Raw genomic sequence first — 9,191 nt, forward strand, 5'->3', positions numbered from 1 at the left:
CGTGCTGTCTGGGGAAGGACCTTGGTCTGCAAAACCCCCACCACAACTGTGTTGCGTCAGGGAAAGAAGGCCATCACAGCATAGACCTGATGACCTTTTGTGGTGGCAAACACGATTTTTTACCCTAAATCAACAATATTAAATACCCAAGATTCCTATCTTGATTCTACTGAGTGATGATGTAAAATACCACACTTCCTGGCAACTTGCTGAGTTTGGGTACCACTGAAAAAAACCAAGAATAACAAACCCAGTGAGTCAGTGTTTCCTTTTCTAAGCATGCACATTAATATCAGCCATATCTGTTCAGTTTGGCAACTGTTAGAGAAAGGAGCTTAAGTGACTGTGCAACGTGGGCAAAGGAAAGCCAAAACACGAGGCCAACCCAAATGCTCTTACTCACACAAAGGGGAAAAGAGCAAGGGCCAACAAAGGGATCCTGCCCGTCCTCCCTAAAGGCTGAAACAAGTTCCAATTCAAGGCTCCAGAGGCACAAAGACTATGTGAGAGGCTTGCCAGGAAAATGCAAACAGGCCTACTGCAGGCATGTACAGAGAGGCTGAAGAGAAGGCAGCTGGGAGCCTTTATTTTGCAACAGCCAGCAGGGAGCAGGACATGGGGCATCCTATGGCAGAGAGGCACAGCATGGGACCTTGCCCAGTGCTCGTTCCCAACAGGCTGCCCAAGCAGATATTTATTGGGTGAGGATTAAGGCAGTTTAGAGTTGCCCCAGCCCCACTAACACTGCGTAAGTTAGTGTGTTTGCCCAGAAGTCACAGATAAAAGGACTACTGTGTGCACAATGGTTCAGCAGCACACTGCAAGAGAAGGCAGAGTGTTCCCAATGGGTTGATCCTGTTATGCCAAAGCACCCCAAGACATGCATCTTTATTCCTGTCAGAATCTCCTAGGCAGAACGTGGGAACCCTGAACAGAGACCACAACTCAGCTGGAGGCATGTAACTAACGGCACAGCCCACTCCCCTTCTCTCTCTGTTCCCAGTCAACCCTTTCCTCAGTACAGGGAGCAAGGTCTCACAGCTTCCCCCTTCCCTGCATCAGCTCCTACCCATGAGTCATACATTTGCTCCCTTCTCTTCCCAGAGAAGGGGATCTTTCGACCTGGGCTATTGCACAAGGAGAACATGCTGAAACTTTTTCTACCTGCCTGCTCCTCTGCAAAATGGGGAGAAAAGTACTTCTCTCCTCCGTGGTCCTTCTAGAGGTGTTCTTAGAAAACACAATCCATCCCACAGAAAGGTGCAGGGCTCTCACTTCCTATGGCAAAGCAAGCTGACAACATACCTTAACTAGTTTCCCAGGGTTTCAAAATAGGAAGAGCTTCTGTAAACACCTGATCTAGTCCTTCCTGATCACAGAACATTTCATCCAGGATTGTTTAGAGGACAACCCTGTTCCCCCAGTATTTACTATCCTATTATGTATGTCTGTAAATATCTGCTATGTGAGAACAGCATTATACATGTGTCAGGCCCGAGTGACCTCCTTTGGGTCAAAAGCTTTTTAGATGATGCATTGTTACCTCTTATATAATAGCATTTGACTAACACCGATGGCATTAATTTGCACAAAACTGTGGTGCTGCAATGACATCAGTGCAGTTACACTAAGGACCTGGCACAGAGTACGACAGAAGAGGCAAGACAGGGCATGTCATCAGTCCCTCCTCGCACTCCTGGGTCGTGCCTGATGGTGTCTGAAGGCGGCTGCTCCCTCTTCTGCTGGCGTAAGTACTAGTGTGGGAGTGACAATCTTCTTTACAGAGGAGGATATCCTGAAGATTAAAGAAAGAAGCAGAAAGGAAACAGCCCACTTACAGGAACAGAAAAGATTTACCTGAAGGAGAGTGTGACACATACAAAACAGTAAACAAAATTTAATGACTGTGATTAAATTGCTTAGTGAGGTAGCTACAATGACCTCCTTTTAATCTAATTTCATTAAATTTCTCTTTGTATTACTGTAGGCATGTCTACATCTTCAGCAGTTACATTTTTTTAAATTCATTGGTCAATTTTGGCCAATCTTGACAGAAGGTAGAGGTCTTCAAAATATTACACTCCTCCCTGTGCAGTCAGAACAGGGAACTGGGAGGAAGTCCACAAGCAGAGTTTCTCTTCATTGATAAAAAGGCTGTGTGCTAGGTTTGGCTGTGATAGAGTTAATTTTCTTCATAGTAGCTGGTATGAGGCTGTGTTTTGGATTTGTGCTAAAAATAGTGTTGATAACACAGGGATGTTTTTGTTACTGCTGAGCAGTGCTTACACAGAGCCAAGGCCTTTTCTGCTCCTCACACCACCCCACCAGCGAGGAGGCTGGGGGTGCACAAGGAGTTGGGAGGGGACACAGCCGGGACAGCTGACCCCAACTGACCAAAGGGATATCCCATACAACGTGATGTCATGCTCAGCATATAAAGCTGGGGGAAGAGGAAGGAGGGGAGGGACGTTGAGAGTGATGGCGTTTGTCTTCCCAAGTCACTATTACATGTGATGGAGCCCTGCTTTCCTGGAGATGGCTGAACACCTGCTTGCCAATAGGAAGTGGTGAATGAATTCCTTGTTTTGCTTTGCTTGCACAGGTGATTTTTGCTTTACCTATTAAACTGTCTTTATCTCCACCCAGGAGTCCTCTCACTTTTACTCTTCCAATTTTCTCCCCCATCCTGCCATGGGGGGAGTGAGCGAGAGGCTACGTGGTGCTCAGTTGCCAGCTGGGGTTAAATCACAACAAGCTGCAGTGAGACCTCCGTTACAGCCTGGTATCAGAGAATCCACTCCCCACCCAACTGCATTGTCAGCGTACACTAAGAGCAGAGCTCGCACGGAAGATTTGGTGTAATTCAGTTAAAAAGTAAATTGGATCTGCAAGACAAATTCATTGGAAACCAAGGTTCACTACTTTCTACTGCTTGCGGAAATATTTCATGTTAACATAACTACTCTGGTCCAGCTATTCCAAACAAGGGCACTTATTCACAAGGTCCCCACTGGTTTCACAAGACCTTTAATTATTTGGTGCCTGCAATTCTATAGCTGTTCTAACACTCTACATGAAACAAAACAAGCAAGCGAGGATACTGAGCCAAATCCTATGTTCATGAGTCACAACAATCTTAACCGTGTTATTCCCTTGTGTAATGTGAGTATGAGCTGTCCCATAAAAGCAGATACTGACTGATAATTGCAAGACACACTTGGACATTGAACGCAAACTTCATGGCAAAGATCAAGGAAGAACTGGAAAAAGGAAGTCTCTGCCACTCAGGACCATAACACCACTGATTTAGTTATATAATTTAATTCCAGTAATTGTCTGGAAAAGGTACTTTGTTGTTGCAGGAAACAGAGAGTCCCAGTGGAATTTACTGCAGCTATGCTGCTAGCTTTTCTAATTTTGTATCATGGAGGTACATAAAGCTGCACACCCATAAAGCTAAAGAACTGTTTGCTGGAAATAAGGGTCTGAGGTGAACTGCAAAAAAAGAGAGTCTGACCCTTGTGTCATGCACATATCCATGCTTTTACTGGGCAACTCAACCCTTTGTGCTTTAACGCTGCATATAAAGACATGTGACCGATAAAAATGCACACTGGACTACATTAAATAGGATGATTAAAAACAAAAGCAGGCACAGCATGAATGTCAGCTAAGGTTTCCATATGGAGTTTTGAAGCTTGGTTCCATTCCGAGAAGTGAAATTTTCTTGCTAAATTAATCTTCCCTCTTCGTTTTCTACAACGACAAACCTTCACATTTCAATTACAAAAATACATTGGGGGGATATTTTTTATTTCTTTTAGTACTTCAAACAGGAGACCACACTGCAAACCTATGCCGGATTTCCCACACACTCACACACACAAGCTTTGTTGTGAAGTGTTTGGGTGTATAAACATTTAGTAATAAAATACATCTTGCAGAAAATACGTGTCCAGAAAAACAAATTCACAGAGTACCACAGCACAGCAGAAGAGAGTAACTAAATGAAGTGCATAAAAACATTCACATATTTTGCAAATGCCCGGTAGAAAAGTAGCATGTTTATAGTTAGGGACTCCTCACAGTGGAGCCCTTTTGTGGGGAGGCTCTTATGCATTTTACAGCATAAGAATATTTGGGTTTTACAGCATAAGAACACAAACTAATGACATTCACAAAATACTGCTCGAACTCCTAACCTGACAGGAAAGACTGACACAAAAGAATCAGTAAAATTCTGTATAATCTTTGTGCAAATTTCCCTACTCTATGCACAACTGGCCTGCATTCCCCTTCCTCCCCCCCCCCCCCCAATTTGTTTATATTTGCAAACTGTTCTTAGAAAAAGATCAAAACTAAGCAACAGGTACACCTATACAAGTGGCTCGATAAGAACTCCATGATAGAGTTAATTTTTAACCCTGAGTGGGGAAACCTGGCAACTTGAACAACTTTTTTTAATGCTGCACCTACTGAATTGGACCTCCGCTCTAATACCTGACTTCAACTCCTTTAAAACATTATGCTGAACTTTGCCAAACAGGACATGTGCGTTAGACCAGGGACACACTTTCCTGATTTGGAGAATACAGGGCTTTGCCTCTGATACTCCTCACATCAATAACTGTTGAACAACATGAACTCAAATGACCACCTTCTGCAAAAATCAACACAGGGATGTGTTGTACATATCTCACAAAGACAGCCCTGTGTCAGCCCTGTCTCATGACAGAAGCTACCTCTTTGAGGAAGCAGTCAGTTCACAAGGAGAAGAGTGCTCTTCTGATAACAGGAATTGCACTAGTATCACTCTAAACAAACTCATCTGCCCTTTTACCTTTTTACATGCCAGATCTCACCCCGCATCAGGAATGCTACACTGTTCACTAACATCTACCAATTAACCTAACCATAACTCTCCCAAAGACTTGCTTCTCTTCAGCTGCTCCCATCCTATTTCACTCCCCCTGGGGAAAGGTACCCCTGTTGCCTCAATGTTTGTATGGTGAGTTGAAAAGGTAAGTTTCATTCAAAAATCAAAATATTTTTTCCTCCTTCCCACTCTTTCTTCCAAGCCATTCTCCCCATGTCCCTACATACCCTCCCTGCCACAAAACCTGCTCTTCCTCTCCATAACTCACCCAACTATTTAAATCTCTCACATGTTCTTCCAGCCAGGCACCTGACACTTGGAGCGCCATAGAGGTACCTACAGAAATAGAAACACCAGAGGACTTCCAGCTGCAAAGTGCATTGGTGACTCATGACACTCAACTTTGTCATTGTACAAGCCTGGAGTCTTCAAAAAATCTCTTGTTTTTCAGGTCTCCAAAGTTGGTCTCTGTGCCTTATTAACTTCCTCAGCCAGCTTGGCCTGACTAAAGCATCTCAGCCACCTCTGAGGCTTTGGAATAGTTAAAAGCAACAACCATTTCATCTGAACTCTGAATGGGGGCTTTCCTTAGTAGGATTTTTTACCTCTGTATCTATCGTTCCACACTGTCCCTCCAAGCCGAGGTTTCAGAAGTACTTGAAAAGTCTGCGTCCAACTAATGGTTTAGGGAAGTTTGGCAGGTGGGTGTTCAGACTTGTCCATCTGTAGCGCTCCATCAGTCCTCCATCCAGCCAACAGTGGCAGTAGCTCCCCAGGGCAACTCCTAGCCTATATGTAGCTACCAGTGAACTAGCCACAAACAACACTGAAAATTACAGGTTTTGGCCACACACATGCAGATCAAATAGGACGCAAGCGCATTAAGCAAAAACCACACTGAGACAACCCACACTGACCAGCCACTGAGTGAATCATGCTACCCTGGTACCAACAGCAAAATTTCTTGTTTTCTTTCCTCTGCAGCAGGAAGTATGGAGTATTTCATCTCTCCCTCTTTTCTCATGGCGTTTCCAGTGAAATTCACCATTTTGGGGGAAAGGGGAAATTTCAGAGTTACAAACGCCAAAAATTTAAAAAGCCTTCAGAAGAGAGGCCTGTATGAGGCTGTCACCGCTGAGCCGGTTGGCAACAGAGAGGCTCACAGATGATGCAGGCTTGGCGTGAGCCCATTTATTTGGGGATACCCTGATCCAACCTGTTCACTTTCAAAACCTAAGCTGGCTTGCAGCAGCAGCAAGACCTTTCCTGTGCTCATCCTCCTTCCCAGCAGTAAATTAAATGTCATGGTGGACACACCCAGGGGTTAACTGTTTACAAGTATCTTCACTGAGAACACTATACCACTAGCAACCACAGAATACTGTGGTGGACAAAAATATTAAATCAAAGGGAAGGGTGTACAAGTCAAGGCCCTGTGCAGCAACAATTTCCCAGCACTATTCCAAGCACTGAGATTGAGACACTCTATGTAAAAGGTTCTGCCTCTTCTGCCAGTGTTACAAACTGTAAAGCCTTCTTCTGAATACATTTGGGCAAAGTATTTAAAATTACTACTATTATAGAATTTTTGGACACAAACAGCCACCCTGGACAAACTGGAATTACTACACGAAAATATGAATTAGACTAGATACAAGCTGCTAAAAAGATTCCTTGCATTGGCAATACCAGACAGAAATAGAAGCACAGTAATACAAATAAATAAAAATGATAATGGGTAACAATAAAAACACTTAGGGCTTTTACAGTTCCCTTCAGTTTAATAATCTCAACAACATCTAAAGAATACTACAAGGGTTCAGTGTTTATTTGACAAATAGACAACTGTTAATTTTTAAATGTGAACTAAGAAAAACAAATAACAATCTGAGTTAAAAACAATTTGCAGCACTACTTTTCCTTGAGTCCACTGGACAATTTCTGCAATTTTTACACATACTTTTCTTTACATTTTGAATAGTTTTATCTCCCTAGTTGTTCCTTTAGGTCTTGATGCAGTTGTTCCTTTAGGTCGTGATCCACCATGGACCAAGTCTTAGAGGACCCTGGCCTCCAGGATGTTAGTACGAACTCCTATTCCTTTCATGTAACCCTCCAGCAGTGGAGAGAGGGACTGCAAATACAATACACCCTTTCACTGTTATCAGATGGTGTACATAAGTGGCTCCTTTATACACGAAAACCAGGCTCTATAACTAACTAACTAACTGGCTCTTCAGAAGAAGTAGTGAAACCGTGTTCACAACAACATTGTCAAATATATATACTACAACACGAAGAGCAAAATCAACTATCACTTGTTTTCCACCATAGTATCTTAGATACAAGTTTCTAACTGCAGTGCAGTCTTCTGAATATGCATGTTTGGAAACACTGCTCGGAACATCTGGAACACTTTCTAAATTCAAGCACTCCCACAAGGATTATTGGAAGACTTCAGGAAATTGCCTTGTACACAATAATATCTGGAAAACATAAACCACCCTACTGCAAGGCAGTTTATCTCCTCTGCTGCATGTCCTGCAACATCATTATCAGAATCAAAAAAAGAAAAACACAAACAGAGAACATGTTGTACCCTGAAAGTTTAATCCCAGCCTGTCTCAATGGATAAAATCAAACACCCACTTTCACTCTTCAGCATAGAGAGGCAAAGGCCTGGTACACCTCTCTCTTTGTTTACACTTGAAAAGTAACTCCGTTTTAAGTGAGAGGCTGAACCGGGAGCATGACACATACAGCTGACCGACTCCATATGCCAAGCAAACCTTTGTACAGGCAAAAATCAGCAGGAGACTGGGTGCAATGACCCCAGCAGAAAACATCAGGACCCTGAGCTCCTCAACAGACAGCTACGAGAGCAACAAATTCACCAGCCTCCAAAACACGGCACAGCCCCTCTGCAGTCCGACTCACCACTGCAAGATCTCTGCTCAAGGAGAATCCAGAGCCCAAAGGCGTCGGATGACCATTTCACTAAAGCCTTGCTTTCTTTTTTCCTTGCTCCCTCTGGATTACTGGGATCAACGTAAGCCGGAGGAGGGCCGGCTGCAAACCCAGCATCTGCTCTGGAGACAGACCCAGCCGCTCTGTGTGCCAGCAAAATTCTCCCTGTCTGTCCGCCGGAGATTTGCCGACACAAGGGCATGCAGGATTAGGGCTGTGGCAAATATTTGCCTATCAGCACTTTATAATGGGTGAGGGTACGGACACAGGCGGGTATTTGGTTTCTAGCAGGGCCCAGGGTGACTCTGCTCCTCTGGCAGCTGCCGTGACCGGTGGCAAGAACTCAGAAGGTCTGTTCAGGGGTGGATGACACAGGAGAAAACAGCGGGCAGTGTTTATCTCGGCCTAAAATCATCGCTCACCAGGTGGAAACGATGATACCTAAGACGACTGGGCCTGGATGCTGGCTGATGTTCACCTAGGCGCTGGTCCTGAGGGACGGGGACCTGAGGGGAGCCCTTTGTGGGGAGGAGGGGCCCCGGGGGCGTCCCACAGCTCCCTGTCCCTCAGGGCCAGCGCCTCGGCAGGCATTGGCCACCAGCCAGGCTACCCAGGGCCTGTGTGCGCGGAGCTGGTCACCCCACCTGCCGGGCCTACACTCACCCCGCCACGGGGCCGAGCCACATTCCCCACACAGCCGCCCCGGCGCTGAGCAGCCGCGACGCACCTCTCTTCCCTCTCGGTTCCCGCCAGGGCTCCTCCCCTCAGAGCCGAGCTCCGAGCGGCAACAAGTGGAAGCAGCTAAAGTTACTTCCCCCCTCTCTCCGGCAGCCGCCGCCTCTTCCCCACCGGCCCGGCCGCCCTCCGCGCTCCCTTAGGGCGGGGGGATTGAGGGATGGGGGAGTGTCCCGCGTTACCTGCGCGGCCGCCGCCATGTCGCGGAGAGATGGCCCGGGATGAAGCTCCGCGCCCTTCACCGCTCCCCGCCGACTACAACTCCCGTGAGGCCGCTGGAGGTGCCTCCCCACCCCCGGGGCGGTGGCTGGGTGCAACGCTATGGGCTCCCGGCCGCCGCGGTCCGTTCAGGGGTGCGCGGAGGGCTTGGCTGAGCGGGGAGGAGGGGGGAAAGCCCTGTGGTGAAAACTGGGAGTTTAAACATAGATTTGCAGGGAAAATCGCCTCTTTTCCCTATAGGTGCAGGGTTGGAGCGGTTTCCTCTCAGAGGTGTGTGTTTCTGGTACCCTGAAGCAAGGTGACCTGTCAAGAAGTGTAACTTTTTAATATAGTACCGACTGTTGCTTTTATGATAGTTCAGTATGTTGGGGTTTGGTTTTGGTTGTTTGGTTTT

The 9,191-nt window shown here is 46.0% G+C and overlaps 1 protein-coding gene across 8 annotated transcripts in view; it reads right to left on the reverse strand.

The window, feature by feature from the left end:
- Positions 1–8,883, reverse strand: part of FYCO1 (FYVE and coiled-coil domain autophagy adaptor 1) — a 52,770-nt gene extending 43,887 nt beyond the window's left edge. For 3 of the 8 annotated variants that reach the window (XM_075745621.1, XM_075745620.1, XM_075745616.1), the window contains exon 1: positions 8,761–8,883. The gene's annotated coding sequence lies outside the window, so the exon portion shown is untranslated. Of the gene's footprint in view, positions 1–7,813; positions 8,153–8,506; positions 8,529–8,760 lie in introns of those variants that run through there. The other 5 variants (XM_075745622.1, XM_075745619.1, XM_075745624.1 and 2 more) reach the window with 5 other exon arrangements.
- Positions 8,884–9,191: the final 308 nt, after the last annotated feature.

This window comes from Balearica regulorum, chromosome 2 (assembly GCF_011004875.1).
Source record: "Balearica regulorum gibbericeps isolate bBalReg1 chromosome 2, bBalReg1.pri, whole genome shotgun sequence".
Taxonomy (NCBI): domain Eukaryota; kingdom Metazoa; phylum Chordata; class Aves; order Gruiformes; family Gruidae; genus Balearica; species Balearica regulorum.